This window comes from Periplaneta americana, chromosome 10, assembly GCF_040183065.1.
Source record: "Periplaneta americana isolate PAMFEO1 chromosome 10, P.americana_PAMFEO1_priV1, whole genome shotgun sequence".
Lineage (NCBI taxonomy): Eukaryota > Metazoa > Arthropoda > Insecta > Blattodea > Blattidae > Periplaneta > Periplaneta americana.
Genome location: NC_091126.1, coordinates 173483353 through 173505907, shown reverse-complemented (window position 1 = coordinate 173505907; position 22555 = coordinate 173483353). Strand labels below are relative to the sequence as shown.

Below are 22555 nucleotides of genomic sequence, written 5' to 3'. Positions count from 1 at the left end.
CGCTTCTTTATATGTTTAGTTAATGAGGATTTGTTTGAAATATAAACTATTATTTCAATATAATGTGTGAGATAAATTATAGCAAATACTTAAAGCGTTGAGATTGAAACAAACAAATTTGACTTACCATATGCAAATCTGACTTACCTATTTAGATCAATTTATGAAATGAGAATGTTAGGAAAGAGGCCAACATATAGTAAAATGTATCATTCCGCATATTATATTAAGCCTAGATAAGTGACGTTCCAATTTCTTTAATTTTCTATTCCGACAATATATATATATATATATATATATATATATATATATATATATATATATATATATATAATTAACTGCAACAAGGAGACATAATCATCTGATGGCTTCGAAATTACTGCACTATTTTTCGAAGATTTTTTTTTATCATAAGTTACATCAATCAAACTGGGATAATTTGAAATTTTAACGATATTTAGACGTAAATATTATTTTACTATATTACTCTGTACATATATTCGCCCAAAATAAAACATTCAAACTGAACATACGTCCAAAACAATTACTGAAGCTTTGAAATGCTTAAATTATGAGAGTGAGGATGTTTTATTAGGTACTATATTACATATCAAAATAACGTATTTTTCTATCATATAGCTTATATAAAGAAATAGAAATGTACATTGTATTCCACTGAACTCTAAAAACTTTGTGACAAGTCAATATTCAGTTTGAAATAAAATATTTACCTGAAATTTCCCAACATTTACGCAATAGCTCATTTTCTGTTTGTATCAGATGCCACTACTACGAGGGCACCCCTGTGGAGTAACGGACAGCGCGTCTGGCCGCGAAACCAGATGGCCTGGGTTCGAATCCCGGTCGGGGCAAGTTACCTGGTTGAGGTTTTTTCCGGGGTTTTCCCTCAACCCAATACGAGCAAATGCTGGGTAACTTTCGGTGCTGGACCCCGGATTCATTTCATCGGCATTATCACCTTCATTTCATTCAGACGCTAAATAACCTGGATGTTGATACAGCGTCGTAAAATAACCCAATAAAATAAAACTACGAGGGCAATCGTCATGATTAACGGATTTATTTTCAAATATGGAATATTATTTTAATGCACCTTTCTTATGTAATTACAGTTATTACTTGAATTGTTAATGTTGCTTAGTTAACTGTCCGAAGACAGCAACGAAGCACCACTTATGAGGCAACTAGACCAGGACATAATGAGGTAGGGTGGCCAGTTCCTTTCCCCCCTCCATTGCATACATCGCCGATTAGCTACATGTTACACTAATCAGACTTCAGATGCATACGAACAATAGTTATTCTTCTGACAGATCATCAGATCGTCAAATGAAATGTAGGCTACTGCCTGATAATTAGGGCTCGGAAGTTGAAATATTATCTTCTTTTCTGAGACATCACAGACAATACAGGATGCAATATAAACTCGTTACACTTCAACATGAACCAATATAGCCTACTTTTATTTTGCATTTTTCGGTAATTTATTATCTACTGATCATTTTTTAGGAAATGTTCTACTCTTTTAGTATTTTTGCCCTTTTCTGCTTTTGAACGGACTTCTTTTTACGGTATAATCGTCTATATTCGAGAACCACTGCAGATTGTCTACGCAATTCGATTGCATTATGTAGAAATTTTCCTTAGGGTTGCCTTGACTCTTGATCACGTGTGTTACGTGGTTCCCCAGTTCAGCGCAATAGAACATATATTGCAGCCGTAGTGCCCGCAGTTAGCATATTTTATCTCACAAGTGACGAAGTATAAAGCAACCAGCAATCCTTCAAACCCAAGACCCTAAGAATGGCGATGGCTCTTTACTGCAATGCTGACAGCGTATTCCGAATCTCACCGGACCGGTGGGCATCAATGACGTCACGCTGCAGCGGAATAGGAACAAAACTGCTGGAAGGTTCAATGGCTATCATGGCAGCTGTACAAGTTTATTTATTTTATTGGGTTACTTTACGACGCTGTATCAACATCTCAGGTTATTTAGCGTCTGAATGAAATAAAGGTGATAATGCCGGTGAAATGAGTCCGGGGTCCAGCACCGAAAGTTACTCAGCATTTGCTCGTATTGGGTTGAGGGAAAACCCCGGAAAAAACCTCAACCAGGTAACTTGTCCCGACTGGGATTCGAACCTGGGCCACCTGGTTTCGCGGCCAGACGTGCTGACCATTACTCCACAGGTGTGGATGCTGTACAAGTTGTTATTGTACTACGCTAGCAACATTTTGAGAAATTTCCACACTGTCATCTCGCTCAAAGAAAAGAGAGCATAAACAATTTATTTCTTGAACCGGTAGTAATAACTGGTCCGTTGACATGTTCTCTCATAAGCCATTAACATATTGTTTTTATGTTGTGCTCATTACAAACAATACAGCAGAACCAAAGCAGAACACACCGCCATGACACAACAGTGCACGATGTCATTCGTCTGCTAATTCCCGCCCTATACAAGAACCAATCAGATTCACTGATGGCGTCTGATGGAGACTACCATCACCTCTGCAAGCTGATGGCACCGGTGCGACACCGGTGGAGCATCAGTGACGTCATCGTTGAAATTCGGAATACCGTAATGCCATCAGATTGCTCAGCGCTGAGATTCGGAATACGCTCTGAATAAAAGGCATGTTTGGGAATTTCAGTTCCTTCTAATATTTAAATGTGCATTGGCGTGATTTCGGAGACACTCAATAATAATAATAATAATAATAATAATAATAATATGTATATTTAACTCCACATCACACATTTTCGTCTTTTTCTAAATGACTCTTATAGGACGTAGATCTGCCTTTCAGTTATGCTGTATCAAATATCTCTCTAAACACGCAGGGTTATTTTCTTTAATCTCAGAGATTACTTATATCACCTTTACGTAAAATTATTACAGAAAATATGGAGAAATGACAAACTTAAAATTAAATTTATAACACTATAGGACTAGACATTTATTGCACTGTCTTAGTAGATTTAATATTGGGATTCTGTTGATCAATAACACCAACAGTGTTCATTTTTTCCGTGGATTTACTTTTAGTTCGGTTTCTAAAGCTATTAAAAATACTGGAATTTGATATTCTTAGTACTTAGTACTCTCGTAATCATTGTCTATAAAGTGAAAGACTCAATTATCAATTAATGGATATTATTTTACCTAGAGTCTGGAACCCTATGAACTAAGAATAAAAAAAAACAATTTTTCGTCAGACATTGACTCAGAATATTTCCTACATAGAGGCTAACTAATTGAATGAAATGAAATGCGCACAATGTGCACAGGATTTGTAGCTTAGTCTTTGCAGAAGTTTGTGTGCGAGGTTTTCCTTTCATGGCAGTTTTCAACGTGATATCGTCCACACGGCTTCTGACACAGTTCACACACACATTCGTTGTTGGGTTCGTGAAATCTCTTGATGGCACAGATCTTATGGTGAAAACCATGTACAGCGTAACGGGTCACTATGTGTCTCAGTTCGTAGTTTGTGTTTGCCCAGTCTCTGGTTGTCATGGCGTCTGTTATGTAGAACTCGCTCCAGATGGCGTTCTTCTTTCCTCTGAGTACTTCAAGGGCTTTCTCGTATGCTGGGGTGTTCGGCATGCAGAGCTGCATTCTAATATCTTCGATGAAGAATTTCATTTTTGTTTTGTTACCGATAAGCTGCTATAATTTAATGTGTAACACTTTTATTAAGCCGCCAATGCTTATCTAATACAATAGTCATTTACATGAGTAAGATTTCTACAAGAACGTTTTCGATACTATTTTGTGTATCATCTTCAGATGCATTACAATTATAAATTAGATTTGTAAGTGATTGAATACGCAGCTCGACATCAAACCAAATTGTAACTCAACCTGTTAGACGATCGAATTTGCATAGGAAATAATGGACAACAGTGAACTTCAAAATGGTAATGTCAACAAGTGGTTACTTGATAAGTAAAAAGTAGATAAAGTTTTGATGCAACAGCAACACACAGTGCAAAAGTGAAAATAATAATCCGTAAGTTACCCCACTTCATAACAAACTAAGTGATTTAAACAAGTGCTCCACAAATTGCTTCTTACATAATGATTCAACATTTTATTATTACGACGTTCTTAACGTCATCATTCCAGTTTAAATAAAAACAGAGAGAGAACAGTTATAATCACCCCATTCAACGGCAAGACACTAAAGAACTCAAATGACAAAACAACAAAAGAGACCAAACAAGTGTTCTTTTATAAGATTTTTTATATTGTTGTTATACTACAAGTTTTATATTGCATTTTAGAAATTGATTGATATTAAGTTAGCTTAGAATAACTATTAGCACTAATTACTAGTACACACACGTACCAGCGACACCCATAAATGTATCACACACTTAACCACGAAATGGAAGTTCACAGAACACACATTCCAATGGCTAGGTTTTCAATCACTTACAAATCTTATAATTTATAATTATAATGCATCTGAAGATGATACACAAAATAGTATCGAAAACGTTCATGTAGAAATCTTACTCATGTAAATGACTACTGTATTACATAAGCATTGGCGGCTTAATAAAAGTGTTACACATTAAATTCGATGAAGAAGCTTTCCTTCATTAGTTCGTATGTTAGTCTCGAGAGAGTTGTTCTTCCTACTCCTAGTACTCTTTTCATGAAGGATGATTTGACTCGTTCAATTTTTTCCATGTCGCTGACTGTTAAGTTTCCCCATATGATATTTAGTCCGTAGGTTGCTATTGGTGCTATAGCTGACCTAAATAAGGTCATTGCCGTTTTTGTTTCTAGTTGTTGCAGATTCTTGATATTGTACATAGCTTTTATTGCAGCGGCTGCTCTTTCTTGAATGTGGATTCTGTATGATTTTAATGTTGTTTGAAGTGTTGCTTCTAATATTTAAATTTTTGCACTACCTCAAGTGGCTTGTTCTGCAGTGTCAGGGTGTCTTTTTTTCTTTGTTTGCCGCTGTTTCTGAAGTTCATTTGTTTTGCTTTCTGGTGGTTTATTTGTAGGCTGTTTTCCTCGGCCCATCTCACGAGTTTATTTAGGACCTGTTGTAGTTCTTCTATGTTGGACAATCCTATCGCCATGTCGTCTGCGTACATAATCAACGATGCTGTGGTGTCCTCTGTGAGTTTTGTTATGTCTGTGGTGTGAGGCTAACTAATTGTTAGGCCTATTTGTCGTCGCAATAGTCGAATTCTTAGTTTCCAGTTTTAATGTGTATTGTGTTTCGTTTCATTTCGTTCTTTGCGTTGTTGATGTGTAAATCTATTCTTACTCAAAGGAATCACTAATTTACACGAATCTCAGCAATGAGCTCATATAAAAATTGAAAAATTATGTTTTATTTTACAGTGCTCGCAACTGCCGAGATTATATCAGTGTCGCTGGTGTGCCGGAATTTTGTCCTGCAGGAGTTCTTTTACATGCCAGTAAATCTACTGACATGAGCCTACTGCATTTAAGCACACTTAAATGCCATCAACCTGGGCTGGGATCGAACACACAACCTCGAGTACAAAAGGTCAGCACTCTATCAACTGCGACACACAGACCACGAGCTCAAATGTCTCGATACAGTTTCGACGTAGTAGATGATGCGAGTCGGTTAAGTTTTAATAAGATGACGCCAAACTTGAAGTGAAATAATTTGGGCCATCATTATTGATATTATTTGTAGTTATCATGTATTATTCTGAAGATGGCCTCCAACATTCTGTTTTCCAATTAAAAAAACATCGGCAATCAGATCAGCAATTAAATATACTATATGTTAAATTTTCATTATGACTGGGCTGCTTAACAAAAAGAATGAACCCAGCGTTCCAATGAAAAATTAAAAAAATAAATGCACCTCTTACAATCAAAGGAGACAAAAAATGCAAACAGTTTCAATCACTGAAACAAAGAATACCTAGGTTTTTATGAATCTTTAAGAAAATTATAATTTCCTTATTTTTTGTATTGTGAAAAATAAAGTTCTTGATGTTAGAATAACAGCATTACATAATAATTATTAATGGAATGGTTTTCTTAAATCATTGTCTGTTTTGTATTTTTTAAAGATAAATATTCCTGTCAACAAAAGCATTACAAACTAATTAATAAACAGGATTTTAAACATTGTTAATCCTCGTACCTCAAAAATATTTCCATATTGTAGAAGTGAAGTCTTGTAACTCTTCCTGATTTTTTATTTTATTTGAATTTAGTGAATTATCACTTACATCACTAATCAGTTCTCATTCCCATTCTTCAAGCATTCCTGAAAAGATAAAAAAAATATATATACATGACAAGTAAATATGAACGATTTTGAGAAATTTTGTGTGTTTCCTGAAAACCTACGGTATTTTAGATAGGAGGTTTTTACTTTATGATGACGACAGCCAATTAAAAGAATGAAGTCACAGTGACAAAGGTGCTATGTGCTCTTGTTTTACCAAAAGTAGAAAAGTTGCATACTTGTAAGAAACAAAATAAATGAAACATAACATTTTACTTATTCTTAAGGGAAAGTTGAAGACAGAAATGAGCAATATATCCTTATGTTTGCAAAGAGTAATACTTCAAAATCTGCTTAATCTATCTTTAAGAAATTTTACACAGGTGTTGAGAATATATTATATAGTAATGTTGGTGTAAAATTTCATGACAATTGGACTGATAGGATTTATCAGATCATTTTTAATTTTTTTTTTTTTCTAAAATAAAAGAATCACTCCATGTGGTTATAGTTTCTTTATACATCTATAGCAGATAGAGATCTGATATTTTGTACTGATACAATGAAAGCTCTTTAACACAAATTGATGAGAAATGTCGTCATGGCTTTAATGGAAGGATTTAGAAGTCATATTTGATATCTTGTATGACAATATTAATCAATACATAATCAAACTGGCTGACTACATCAAATTACATATACAGGCTGGAAGTGATATAACTGTGAGATTGAAGAGGTCAACAGAATATATATGAAAACAAATAAAAAAACCTATTATGCTTTCTGTAGTTAAGTGTAGGATTAATTAGAAAATTAGACTCACACACTACATAGTTCAGAACAATGAGTTAATATTTTCATTTAAATTGAAAGAAAACCACCCACATTATTGAAAAACTGCAAAGAAATAAATCATTTTTATCAGGTTCTCTAATGATAAGAGTAAAAATTAGAATCGTATGTATAATACTTATCGAATAAAACAGTACAGTAAAATTCCTCGTAACTGGCAAGACCAAAACAATGGCACTTTTGGCTGGGCCAAAAAAATATTTAAATCTGCCACATTGTCACAGTTTGGGCCGTCAGTTTTGCCACATTAGGAAATTCGCACGAACTTTCATTTTCAGTAAATATTCGAACCTAAAATTAGTGTATTATTTGTGTTGTGTGATGTGTTTTAATAAAGAAAAGCCACACAGTTTTTATGTTCGGACCATCAGTGTTGTCACATTAGAAAGTTCGCACAAACTTTCATTTTCAGTGAATATTCAAACCTAAAATTAATGCATCATTTATGTTGTTGACGTGTTTTAATAAAGAAAGTCCACATAGTTTTATGTTTATTTATTTATATTTTGACTGCCAGTGTTGCCACATTAGAAGTTTGCAGTAACTTCTATTTTCAGTGAATATTCGAACCTAGAATTAGTGTATTATTTGTGTTGTGTGATGCGTTTTAATAAGGAAAATCCACACATTTTTTATGTTTATTCAGTTATGAGGAAGGTGATAGAGAAATAAGCTTCACAGGGGTGCAGTTTCAATATTTGGCACCATGAAATATTAACTTTTTTTTTTTTTTTTTTTTGTATACACAAGTATTTATTCAACTGAGGCGCTGACATGGGAAAGGTAGTAACTGCCAAAAACAAAATTTTTCAGGGGAAGCAAAAAACAAATTTATGAACACTTTCTCACTTACATTATTACAGAAACTGCTTTAAATGAAAGGCATTCACTCATGTTTGTGTTACATATGAAATTTGAAAAATCTGGCACAGATTTATTTTTGAAATCCTATTTTATGAAAACAGAACATTGAAATCACTCCTTAGCCAAACTGAGAATTAACGTTATTTATACATTATGCACAAATTTTTCGGTAAAATGCATGATACTTTTCATCGAGGAAGTCTAACATAGATAACAAGTCTCTCTTTTTGGCATCAGGGATGACTGGTTTTCTTTCAAGGCGTTGCAAGCACTGCAAGGTAGTGATTGACGTTAATGACTGTCCTTTCTTAAAAATCCTGTGCTCTGTCATTTCAAGGTCATTAAATGACTGTCTTGTTTTTATTAGAGGAAAATCAGCTCTTGAGAGTCCAATACAGTTGAGGGTGCTGATTTTGAGAGGAGATGTATTCAAAAACTTGTCACATTCTGCAGAAAAGTCGAAGAAACCCTCATCCTTCATCATTATTACATTATTAAGCCTTACCTCTTCTGGAACCATGGTCTTGCATTTTTTTTTATTTCCTCTATGATGCCAAATTCCCTATCACATGGCATGTAGGAATGTTCTGAAACCAGAAATTTCAAGTCCACTGAATCAAAATGTTTCTTGGCAATAATGTAAATCAGGACCATTAGAATCATCCGATTCTTATTCTGCCCTGCACAGTTATCAGCCCATATTTGTCTAGACACACTCTGATGTTGTAAAAAGGAGTTACTACCTTCTCCGTGCCAACAGCTGTGCACATACAACTTACAACATCTAGTGACTACGTTTCCAACCTCATTTCATTACATACGGACATACTACCTTCTCTGTGCCATTGGCATGGCCATTTACTACCTTCTCAATGAAAAACCTAAAAATTCCAATTTTTTGGCAGTTACGACCTTTCCCATGTCAATGCCTCAATTATCCGGGACTAGCCTGGTCTCTTTGGTGCCAGTGAAGAGGGATTCTACTGTATTAACATTTAGGGGAATAATATATATATATATTTTTTGAGAAAAGTATTCACTTGGGATTAAAATGGAATTAAAATTTTTTGTTGTACCCTATGAACAACTATGGAACATGCTGTTAAGGGAACGAACAAGTGAAAAATGTGGAAAAATGGAAAAAAATACAAATTTTTGTTTTTATGTTCATAATTTTATTTAAACCTTCTACTTTCATAATATGGCCTCATTTTTTATTTGGGAGCCCTTTAAACCGTGTCACATGACGTTTAAATGTCTGCTTGCACGTGCTTCGTTGCCCTTTAAACGAGCTGTCAGCTCTAAAGTTTATGTTGAGCTTTGTAATTTGAATAAAGCGGGCTAGTTTTTTTTCTGGTGTGTATCTAGTGAAATTAAGTTTGTTGTCACTCCTGAATATACTATCAGCTTGCCTGTCAGCCCTGCAAATACTTCGTTTTGAAACTGAACGGCAAAATATTGTTTGTGGACCGTTTCTTCTCGAGTTTGTGCGTTTGTACGTGAATATTCATACTTGTTTTGCTGATTTCGTGTTATTTAGGATGTTATTAAAGTTTTACACTAATTTTGTATTCAATTAGTTGTATATATTAGTGTGAATAAGTTAGTATAAGTGCATTAGGTTAGGAATCGTCACAATAACATTCAAGACCACGTGTATAACTCAACATTTAGCATTTTAGGCATAGTTTTAGTTTTATAAACATGAATAGACTAAGTGACATTCATAATAAGGGCAAGAAACGATCAAAATATGCTAATAGGGCTAAAAATTTAGCAAATATAAGGTGGAAGAATGCCAAAACTATTGTGGAATGTGTGCAACAAGAAAATGTGTTAGGCCTAGTTGGTGATAATGAAGATCAAGTGTCAAAAGAAACAAATAATAAACAAAGTGCTAGTGAGATAAAGTTGATAAAATATGGCAACTTGCAGGAGAATTCAAATATAAGTGCCCCCCAGTGTAGTGAAGACTACACATTAGTGCATGTAAGTTTGTGGAGTGAACTGTATAAAGGAGTAAAATGTGGTGAATGTGGAATGGATAGTGCAAAAGCTGAGCTTACTGAACCATCAGGCTTTGCATTTAAAGTAATAGTGAAGTGTTATAATTGCAACACAGTGTTGAATGAAATGTATACAAGCCCTAAGGTAGGTAACACTGAGTCAACTCGACCTCCCTTCGATGTAAATAGGAGAATGGTCAACGCCTTTGTTACCATGGGAAAAGGACACTCTGCTATGGAACAACATTGTATGGCTATGGGCATGGCAGGTTTGAGCTCACCATCCTTCAACTCTCACCTGATAAAACTGACGGAAGAAAACAAACTTGTTAGACAACATGTGTTGAGAAATGCTCACTCTGCAGTTAGACGAGCTCACATGGAAGTGGACAGTTCTATTAGTGATAGTGATGTTATAAATATTGGTGTGTCATACGATGGCACATGGATGAAGCGTGGACATACATCAAAGTATGGTTTAGGTTTAGTCATAGATATTTTAACAGGGCTAGTGTTAGATTTTGAAATAATGTCAAAATATTGCAGTACTTGTGAAAAGACAGAAAAAAAAATGGATGTTGCAAGTGACGAATATAAACAGTGGTATCAAAGTCACAAAGATGCTGGTGTTTGTGAGAAAAATTTTGATGGATCTTCAAATGCCATGGAGATGAAAGCTGCAGAAATTCTCTGGACCCGGTCCATTAGGTTGTGTAATATGAGGTACACAACCTTATTGTCTGACGGGGATGCAAAAACACACCATCACCTTCAGCAGCTTCAAGTTTATGGTGAAGGCATTGACATTAGAAAAGAAGAATGTGTGAACCACGTTGCTAAGAGAGTAGGTAAAGGTCTACAGAATATTGTTAGGGAATGGAGAGGGACAGATTCCTCAATCGGAGGCAAAAAAAAGGGAAGTCTGACTGCAGAAATGATACCTCGACTGCAAAATTACTACAGAAAGGCCATTATTGATAATATCCCCGATGTAAACAAGATGAAGAAAGCCATCTATGCAACACTTGACCATGCAATGTCCACGGATGACAAGCCCCTGCATTCAAGATGCCCTAGTGGTGAAAAGTCATGGTGCTTCTTCAACCGGGCCATTGCGAAGCAAGAAGCTGTTCCGAAGCATGACTTGAAAACCATGAAGACAGTGTTGCGACCTGATGTTGTGGCTAAAATCATGCCAGTGTACTGTAGACTAGCTAGTGATGAACTTCTTAGCAAGTGTACTGCAGGAAAAACTCAAAATGTGAATGAAAGTGTTCATAGTGTGATATGGCGGAAGTGCCCAAAAGAAATTTTTGTATCAAAAAAAAAACTTGAAGTGGCTGTTACTTCTGCTGTGACTGAATTTAACATGGGTTGTACAGCAAACATTTCCATGAGAGATTTAGTGTCAACAGTGAAATTATCTCCTGCAGCATACAAAATTGGCAATAGGAGAGACAAGCGTCGACTGCAGCAAGCAGCTACTTCAACCAGTGAGAACTTCAAAACAAGCAGGAAGAAGCTACGTTTGTCAAAAAGTGTCACTGAAAGTAGGAAAAAGCAGCAGGAGGGGTCAACATATCAGGCAGGAGGGTTTTAAGCAATTTCCATAATGTGTAAGTACTCAAACATAGTGTTGTACTTTAAAACTTGATTTTCTCCCTTTTAAATTTTATTACATTTTAACATGTTCAAATTGCTCCATATGATGCATTTCTTAACCAATAGTGATGAAATTTTTACCACAAGCCCACATTACCTAAAGGAAAAAGACTGTCACATGGATTTTTAAAATATTTATTATTTGCCAAGATATAAATTGATTAAGATGCATGAAATTAATTTTTTTCTTTAAATTGGCACTCACCCAGTTTTGAATTTTTTTCTCAGTAACTAAGAAGTGCTAACTAAAAATCATGTGATAGATGTTTTATTATTGTTAGAGGAACTGTTCTATATTTTTTTTAAATTCATAATGTTAAGCGTTCATCATGCAGCATTTTTTAAATATTAATTAGTATTAATTGGTAAATAATTAATTTCTTCAAAACTAATTAAGATACATTGATGAAATTTATAGGGATGTTTTAAATACATATCAGCACTCTGTGGTAAAAATTTCAGTCCATTAGCATCACAAATGCATAATTTGAATATTTCACTTGTTCATTCCCTTAATATCTGCACAGTTAAATCACTTCCATATTATATATGTGAGAGGAGACATGTTGAAGGACGCATAGAAGTTTGCCCCCCTCCTCCCGAGCCAATTTGGAGCATGTATTTTCAAACACTTCATGGGTACCAAAGAATAACGCAGTAGAAGTAGTCCATAATAATTTGCAAAAGATGCTCGCTGCTCACCAAGTTAGTATCTGGTGGTTTCTGCAGCACGAAATTATGATAACCCAAATCCAAGCAGGTCACATAAACATTAGGCTTTCTACATACCAAATATACGAGAACAGAAAACGTAGTAAGGAGGTACAATGAGTACAAAAATAATGACATTAAATGCTATTTGCGTGCTACATCATACAAATTAAAAATACCCATGCAGTCTGAGGCACAGTACGATGAGGTTGAGTAATTATGAAAAATATATTGGCCTTTTTTTTTACATTGGACATATTGACATTTCTGTATATACTGTCATCCTCGGAGGAGTTTAGTGCTGAGAGGAATGCGGTTCCGACTAATCTAGCGCGGTACTGGAATGAGAGGGAACAGTGACAGCGGCAGTCTGGAAGGAAGTACAATCATACTGAAAACATTCGCCCAATTTACGAGAGCAGTATGCCTATTAGTTTTCTAACGTATTTTTGGCGAGATAGAGATATAAGTATTGTAGAAAATTTATTAATTTATTTACTTATTTATTTATTTATTTATTTTGGTGAAGTTAAAGCCATCACACCACCAGAAATACAAATACAATAAAATAAATAAAAAGAAAAATCATAATACAACTACAATAATATAAATGAAAAGAAGAATCATACTATAAAATTTAGTGATTAGTAGAATTGAATTAAATTTGTCAAGTAATCAATTTAAATATACTGTACTGCTAAACTCACTTGAGAAGTAAAACTACTTGATTTGTATTTTAAGATATCACCAACAAATGATTTTCGCATAACATTATAGGAATCTGTTTTTCACGATACCAATCACACGTATTCTAAAATTTCAATTGAATAAAACCAAAAACTTTTCCACAGCATGTTTCCTTATAAATGACTTGTAACAGTGAAATATTTAACATGAGTAATTCATGTAATATTAACATAGCTAACATCAGGGAGATGTTTGAGCAAAACTTGCAACAATATATTTAATATATTAATAACAAAACCACATAGGCCTAGGTAAACAATATGTATATGAAATATTCACACACTACTACAAACTGAAGACTGCATATTTTTGGACGATTAATACTTCCCACTCCGCTCGGCTCGGCTTGGCTGTAGCAACAAAAGAATCTACCTGCAACCCCCTGCACCGATGGCAAGAATACCTCAGGTCCAGCGCTAAACTCGTCGGAGGAAGACAGTAGACATTTTGCACTGGACATTTTAATCTCCAAACAAAACCTCATGTGACATTGTTCGTGTCTAAGAATTACTCATTTGCATACTAACAATTACATTTACAGTATTTGGTACATTTAAAAAGGAACTGAACTGTGAAAAAAATATCAAAATAATGTTTAAACGTTAATGTTCATCAGACATGATAACATGAATTCAGGACACTGGGATCCATTAAAGCATATGAACTCACCTCCAGGGTTTACAAGAAGAGGTTTTCAGATGAGATGTTCCATATGCCACCATTCACATGTAGATCTACACAAGCTTAATACATTTTCAACCAATTCCGATGCACCTTGGTGAGGACCTTGCATTCTTTCTAATATCCTTGGCAGCTGGAATAATAAACTGATGCAGCTCGTCCACAGTATCTATTTCAACCCCGTACAATTTGGTTTTCATATTGTCCTACAAATAAAAATCTAGGTAGTTCAAGTCTGGGAATCTGGCAGGTCATGTCACTGGTCCAAAATTGCCAATCCTCGTTAAGTGATGACGCACTGTGTGAGTGATGTGGGTTGGTGCACCATCATGGAGGAATCAAATTGTCTTCCTCAAGAAATGCCAGTAAGTACTGCCAGTCAAACAGGGTGGAAGCATGAGAAGTCCAATAAGAAATTTTCCTATTATGTCAACCCAAATGTTGGTGGAAATTCCAAGTTGAATAATTCGTGAGTTCTCCAGAGCCCACATATGTGTTACAGTCTGCGATGCTGTTTCGGGTGAAACAAGTTTCACCCATGACCAAGACTTTTGCTACAAAATTTGGATTCTGAACACAATGATGGAATAGCCACTCAGAAAACACCACACGTGGATGAAAGTCATTTGGAGATAAACACTGTACATGCTGGATATGATACTACTACTACTACTACGATGGCATCACAGCCCAAAGTAGAGCCTTAGCCTCCTCAATTTTCTTCCTCCAACTGTCCCTGTCCTGTGCTAATCTCCTCTAGGCAGTTGTTCAGAGATAGTCCTGAGAATCGATCGTTACCGCATCTATCCATCTATTTTTGGGTCTTCCAGTTGGTCTTTTACCATGTATTTCCCCTTCTAAGATCTTCTTTGGTATTCTGTTCCCTTCCATACAATAGACATGTCCGGCCCATTCAAGCCTCCTTAATTTGATGAAAGTAACAATATCGAAACTTCTATATAATTTATATAGCTCATTATTATAACGTATTCTCCACTGCATATTTTCTTGCACCGGTCCAAAACTTCTTCTGAGTATTTTGCGTTCAAATATATCTAGTTTAGCTTCTGTCTCCTTAGATAACGTCCAAGTTTCGCTTGCATAACAGAGAATACTTCTAATAATTGTTTTGTATATTTTAAGTTTTGTTTCCTTGTGCACACAGTTAGATTTCAATATTGCGCTTAATGCAAAATAGGCCTTATTGGCTGCAGTGATTCGACTCTGTACTTCAATTAATTCGTTATTGTTACTTGTCATTACTGTTCCAAGATATTTAAACTTCTCAGTTTCTTCAAACATGTTTATCGTCAGATTAGGAGGGCTGTATATATTCTGTTTATTTCTTATTTGTGTAATTCGTTTGGTTGCTGGATATGGTAGGGATGCAAAAACTGTTCTTGAAACAATGTTCGCAGCACAGTACAATGTAATATTCCAATTTCGCGAGAGATGTTGCAACTGAGATTTTCTTTGGAAAAATTTAACATCTCCTCTTCCATGTTGACAATTTCCTATGCTGCCTGTATCACGAACCCACTGAGAGACTGCAATAAATGTCCAGAAACCTTTCTTCATATAGGTGTTGGGCAGTCTGGGCATTACAGCTCGTTTCTTTTTTCTTTTTGTGGGTTTTTTTACGATGCTTTATCAACATCTAAGGTTATTTAGTGTCTGAACGAGATGAAGGTGATAATGCCGGTGAAATGAGTCCGGGGTCCAACACCGAAAGTTACCCAGCATTTGCTCATATTGGGTTGAGGGAAAACCCCGGAAAAAACCTCAACCAGGTAACTTGTCCCGACTGGGAATCGAACCCGGGCCACCTGGTTTCGCGGCTAGACGTGCTAGCCGTTACTCCACAGGTGTGGACTACAGCTCGTTTCCCCATAAATTAAAATCATATCAGGATATTCTGAGGTGGAAAAACTTGGCACTGCCATAAACACTGCACTGAATAGAAACAAGCTTACTCACGATCAATAGGCTCAAACACACACTCCTACTGGATATCCTCTATCTACAAGACAACCTGTCTGCCAATTAAGATAAACATTCACCCCCAGCGCAATCGGAAGAAAGTCGACGACAACTGATACTGTGTTGCCAACACTCGTCATGTTAGACAAGTATCAAATTTGTGATTCTTTTTCTTTAATTTACACGAAAACCATTCATTCCACTAAAATATGCCGAAGTAACTAATCATTCTTCGTTACATTCTCTTCGATATTAGGAAAAAATCAAGACCCTATGTACATTAGTTATGCAGCAAGATGGTGTTTTAAACGTTTTGAGCAAAATATATCTTTCTGAGAAACCTATAAACTTCTCATTAGGGCATTGCAAAAATTTTTTTTCTTAAATTTTTCTAAGTGCACCCCCGCCATGTTATTACAATTATTGAAACATACTTGTGTACAAATTTTCAGGTGTTTAGATCATATTTTGACCCCCGCCCACCTCAATAATAACTTTTGCTATAAGGTAAAAACTGATTTCTTTTTTCCTTTACAAGTTATAACTAACAATGAGTGAAGATATGGAAAAGCAATCACCTGAAGGAATGATTTTCCTCCTTTTGTCCACACCAAACCACCCAGTACTTAGAAAAGATGATGGAGAAGGTCCAAAAGCATGGCTCATAGGGAAATTTACTACAAGATTTGATACCGAAAGAAGGATCTCAACTGCCTTCCAATGTGGATGTGCTTCGTTTCCTTGTTTTTCTTAATCATGGACCAAGGCTGAAAGATAAGAGAGATGATGTTATTAAATATGTTATTTTGAAGATAGAAAAATTTTGGGAACTGTCTGGTATTCCTACGATGCCTATGACAGCTTGACATTCCAAACAAAAACTCAGTAAAATAGAAAATATAGAAAGACTAGCGGTACTAGTATCTGGTATGCCAGACTTTGAAGAAGGTAAACTTCTTGGTATTCCAGTAATTACAAACACAACAGGTACAGAACAAGCAAGAGTTACTTTCAGTCTTGCAAATGAATGGGAGCTCTCTGATAACGTGAGATCCCCCGTTCTTGACATTAGAGCTTCAAATTCAGGATGAAAAATCGGAGCAAATGTTTAGCTCGAAAAATTACTGGACAAAAATTTGTTTATGTTTGCTTGTCGGCATCACGTTTTTGAGTGAATCTTGTGTTCAGTTCACAAGACACTGTTTGGTGAAACATCAGGTCCTGAAAATGACAATTTCATTCAATTCAGGGACTATTTGGAAAACTATCAATACAGAAGAAAAATTTAAGACCATACAAATCAAGGACAGGTCACTGAAACTCATAATGGAAAATACAATTCAATCACTGAAGAGAACACTTTCCATCCCAAATAGAAACCACTTATTACCTCGTGCTGTTTATCGGGAGTGTGCTGAACTGATGTTAATTCTGGGAGAAACCCTGAATGAGGAAGACACTGGCTGAAACCTGGAGCAGCTCACAATGCTCATTGGATGCCGTTCATTTTGTATCCAGCAAAGATGTTTGCTTTCAGTGCTCAAGTAGGATATGACAAGATCATGATCGATAAATTAGAAGCACTATGCAAATTCAATGCAATATTACATGTTGAAAAATGGCTCTATTCATCCAATGGTGCCGGTGCAGTCTACAAAGATCTGAAGCTGTGACATGACTTGATCAAATACCGCAAGCACGATCCTCAAGTTGCTAATGCAGCCATACAAGCTATGAAAAGACACTTGTGGTATTTAACCGAAGAGTGTGCAGTGTTCTCCCTATTTTCAAACAGAGTTACTGATTCAGAACGGCAGCAAATTGCTCGAACATTATTTCGATTTCCGAGACCAAAAGAATTTGAAAGGGGCATTCCAACATTTCCAATCCTGAACCACAGTACGAAACTCTCATCTCTTATTGCCCAAAATCCTGGTTCTTGTTTCACAGCATTGGCGTTGAGGTCTCAGTTAGCCAGTGGCATCTTGATCCCAATTATCAAGAAGCTGAGGCATACGTATGGAATGTCAAAGCGGTGAATATCTCTTTGAATGGGCCATGAAGGTGATTCAAGACTTCTCAACTAGTGTTACCAATGAAGAAACTCAAAAAACAGTACTTACTGCAAGTGGCTGAATGTCATCGCAAACAAATTCCCAACTATAAAAAAAGGGACATTAAAGATGTTAACTGCAGCCTCAACAAACCTTAAATTCAGTAAATATAGTGTTTGATGTGGATATTATATAGCTGAGAGCAAGATTTAATTACAGTACTTCTGAATCACTATGTATGTGGATTTACAGTATTGTATAATGAACTGCATTAAAAGAGAAGCATTTAATATTACATTTTCTCATTATTTTACTATAAGAAAAGAATGTCTTTTTACTCAGTCATGTTGGGCGGGGGTCAAGACATGACCAAAATACCTAAAACTTGGTATACATTCATATTTTATCAAGTGAAACAACATAGACGGGGTGCATCTCGGAAATTTAAAAAAATAATGTTCTCTATATCCTCATGCAATGGCCTACTTCCCATTGATATGTTGACAGCTAAGATTGATATGAATTTCTGCAGGGTTATTTCACTTTAAGAGAAACAATGATAATGAAGGCCCAGAAGTTAATGCAAAATCATATCTTTTATACTTGCTTTCATCTCATGCTCGTTGGGATATTTGTATGAATTATGACTTTGTGAGTCTAAAAATGGTTTTACTTGATGTGCCATATTAGTGCATATTTTTACACATTTTCTCCTCAGCATCATATCTTCTATGTTTCTGAAGGCGGGTATATTTTCACAACATTTTCCATTAATTTTGTATGCTTTATTCAAATTTTTAAAAATATCTTTTGTTTCGTCTACATCTATATTCTACAAAAACGATACTGGTACAAAATTATTTTTAGTAATCTTCAATAAGAATTCATATGATTAATTCAGATATTCACAACAACCGGGTTGGTCAACACTAGCACCCTGTGCCATTGTTGTCTAATGTTGATGCATCCTCTGAAAACAAATTTTCGGAATTTTCTAAAGATTTGTGTCAGGTATGCACTGCAGCAGATATTCCTTTGCAGAAAATAAACAATCCACAATTACGAGAGTTCCTGAGAAATATTGCGATGAAGAAATACCTGAAGAACCAACTCTCAAGAAAACTTATGCTGGAAATATTTACAAAGATACCATTTAAAAAATGAGAGAAAAAATAAAGGACAAGAATCGTTGGGTTTCTATCGATGAAATGACAGATGCTTGTGAATGTGACTGTGGGTATTTTAGAGAGAGAGAAAGCTGGGGAGATGCTTTTAGTGGATGTTTAGAGGTAGAGAGAGGAAATCATTCCACTGCTGCACAGTGGGTCAAATTATGGATCTGGCTGGACAAAAGTATTTTTCTTCATCAGCAAAAAATCATGATTTATTCCATGCCTATTATTCACAAGTAACCGTTTCTAAATTCCCTGCATTAGAAACTCATCTCAGTACAATATTACCAACGCAGCACAGCCCTCAATCAGAGGTATCTCTGCAAGGGTTCTTTGCGTCATCTCGCAGAGTAGTTAAGAGGGTGGATGACTGTGATTGTATTCGTATCTTTATTATGGTATTTTGATATAGAACATGCAGCTGAAAATTTGGAAATTTCTATTTAAGCAGTTTCAGTAATGATTTACAATAGGTACTCTATAATTTTAATAACATTACTTTTATAAGAAACTTAACAATTACTTCACATTTAATGTTTTTGATGACACTTTTAACATACTGCGTCACGTTGCGTCAAGATCTAAATTGAGCTAAAATGCAGTTCAAGATCTCTAGTTTATGGCAACTATCAAATTATTTGCACATTCTTGCAACTTACTTAGTTATTTTACATTTTAGAGGTCGGTGTGCAACCAGTTATCATCCGGTTACAGATATTTGAAGAACTGGACTTGATTCTGAAAAAAGAAATGCTTACTAACTGCATGAAAATGAAAATAGAATACAGGAATGTTCTGGAGGTGTAGAAAAATATTTAGAAAGGGCTCTGAAAGATTTTGTAGATAATTTTAGCTATCAGTGGAAGCAGATTCATCGAAGTAAAGAAAAATTTCATATTAAGTATTCTGATTGGTTTAAAAAAAAATACATTTTCTAAATCGGTATATGATGCAATACTCTCTAGAAAAACAGGAGCTGTATCTACCCCATCCACCTCTTCTCTAGGAAGACTCAGAAAGCTATTCCATCGAAGTAGTGGTAGACCTACAGACGTGGACAAATTATTAGACTAAAACGTTTTTCTTGGAAACATACATAATTCGTCATATCAACTACAGTAGAACTCCGATTATCCATCACCATATTAACCGATTGGTGGATTATCCGTCTGCCTTTTTGCTATAGAAATATATGAATTATTAGCATATTATTCTTTTTCTAGAGAATGTTATTACAAGCCTTTTTCCTTATACAGTATGGTCTACTGTTCGAATTGTCGTACTGTATAACTTCTATATGAAATGTCTTCTATGGGTGTCAAAAGAAATCTTGTTGTGCTAAGTATCGGAAAAAGAGTGTAAATAATTAAGTGGTTTGGGGAAAGAGACACTGTGGCTCATTTCACATCAGGATATGAGTTTGGAGTGTATAAAGTATGTAAATTTACAACACAAGACCTCTACTATTCATATCTTTCCACAGGCAGCCATTATAAGGAGTTTCCTTGCCCCTTAAAAACCAGTCGTTGACAATGAGATTTAAATTAGTAAACTTGTGATAGTGTGTTAAATACAAAGGCCATAGAAGGAATTACCAAAGTGTAAGCATTATTCACTAAATTTACGAAACATTTTTATGGTACAGATTATCCGATTTTTTCAATTAACCATTCAGCCCACCCCCTTCATTACCACGGATAATAGATGTTCTACTGTATCAGTATAATTCACAGAGTCTCTATTGTTGTAAATATGATTGTTTACATCTTCCGGTATATTTTTTCAATGGTTAAGTATATTTTGTCTGGCTATGTTGGTACTACTGCAGAAGATATTCAATAGCCTGTTCTCCCATGGCCTGCAAGAAGACCGGACATGAACGAAATTGAAAATCTGTGATCTATACTGAAGAAGAAAGTGTACAAAAAGAGGCTCACAACAAAATATGGACCCATTTAAGCACTGTCTGATATCTGGCTAAATTATGCTGATATTCAAAGAAAGTGTCAAACTTTTGTTTGCAGCATGTGTGTCCATTATGAAATATAGTCTTGAACAACGGGTGTTTATTTACGACAACTTTGTGAAATACAAATTTTGGAGAACAGTTGTAACAAACTTCCGTCAGTCATTCCCTGATTTTCCAGAGCCTTCTAAAGGAATGCTTTACAATTTAGTGAAGAAATTTCGTATAAATGGATCAGTATTGGATAAGAAACGAATATGTGTGAAGCATGTTCTCACTGAGGAGATGTTTGATGAAATTGGCCACCAACTAGAGAGAGAGAAGTTCTACGACATCATCCCACTATGTAGCTCAGCAGGTAGGGGTGTTACAGTCTTCAGTGATAAGAGGTACGAAACAATTTAAATTAAAACCTTACAAAATTCGTGTAAATCTCATCATGGCAATTACAGAGGTTGGATAAAAAGTTAAGGCAACACTGCTGTCACGTGACGATGGTGCGCTCGAGAGCTGCCAGCTGTGTGGACATGAACAAGGATTATTAGATGAGTTAGTGCAGCCAGCGGCGACTGTACTCTGTCAATCTACTGCAGTGTGTAGAACGTTGACTTTCATAGGGATAGTGCGAGCGCCCTAAGACCACATTTACAAAACTAGAGCAAATTTCCCGGATCAAAATTGAAGTGACACGAGATCGTAGTGCACAAGAATGTTTTCAGGGACTGCGTATGCCCATGCAGCATTGCCATATCGCACAGTGGCACGATGGGTTAAAGCGTTCCGGGAAGGCAAGGATGCCGTTCAGGACAACCTCCATACAGGACGACCCAGCGTGGAGGACAACACAGTTCAACTCCTTGCTTCCCTGTTGGATGCTGATCACCGATGGACTGCATGTGAGTTAGCAGCGGAAGTCAGAATATGTTCACAAAACTGTGGTCCACATTTTGCAAGACATTCTGGGCTACCACAAAATTACAGGGCGTTGGATACCCCATGAAATTTCCGAGATTTAACAATGGCACCGCTATGCAGTCGCACAGGCCTTGTTGGACCAGTACCAAAGGAAAGATGATGACTTTCTTGGACGAAACCTGGGCTTGCTCATACGAACCAACCAAACTTGAAACGTCAATCAAATGAATGGAAGCATCCAGGTTCTTCTCGCCCGAAGAAAGTGCGCCCTACACAAAGTGCTGTGAAGGCGATGTTCATTGTGGTGTATGACATTGATGGGGTAATATTGCACCACGCTCTACCTCCAAGACAGACGGCAAATGCGGACTACTACTGCAGGTTCCTGCAGCACCACCTTCGTCCAGCCCTCAGGAGAAAACGACGACACTTGGTGATACAGAATCCCATCATTCTTCATGATAATGCAAGGAGTCACACCGCTGCTGCTGTCAAGGACCTCTTGCGCCGCTGGCAATGGGAGATTCTTGATTCTCACCCGAAATGAGTCCATGCGATTACGATCTTTTCACCAAAGTGAAAGAACCACTGCTAGGTTCCCGGTACAATACCAGAGATGAACTTATCCGTACTATAGGGCTGTCAATACGGAACATCAACAAACATGGACGCGCTGAT

The 22555-nt window shown here is 36.0% G+C and overlaps 1 protein-coding gene across 3 annotated transcripts in view; it reads right to left on the bottom strand.

The window, feature by feature from the left end:
* Positions 1 to 15653, bottom strand: part of LOC138708159 (host cell factor 2-like) — a 50021-nt gene extending 34368 nt beyond the window's left edge. Inside the window, exons 1-2 of one of the 3 annotated variants that reach the window (XM_069838417.1) lie at positions 13779 to 15653; positions 6181 to 6306 (exon numbers count right to left, since the gene is read on the bottom strand). The gene's annotated coding sequence lies outside the window, so the exon portion shown is untranslated. The remainder of the gene's footprint in view (positions 1 to 6180; positions 6307 to 13778) is intronic. The other 2 variants (XM_069838416.1, XM_069838418.1) reach the window with 2 other exon arrangements.
* Between the last annotated feature and the right edge of the window lie 6902 nt (positions 15654 to 22555).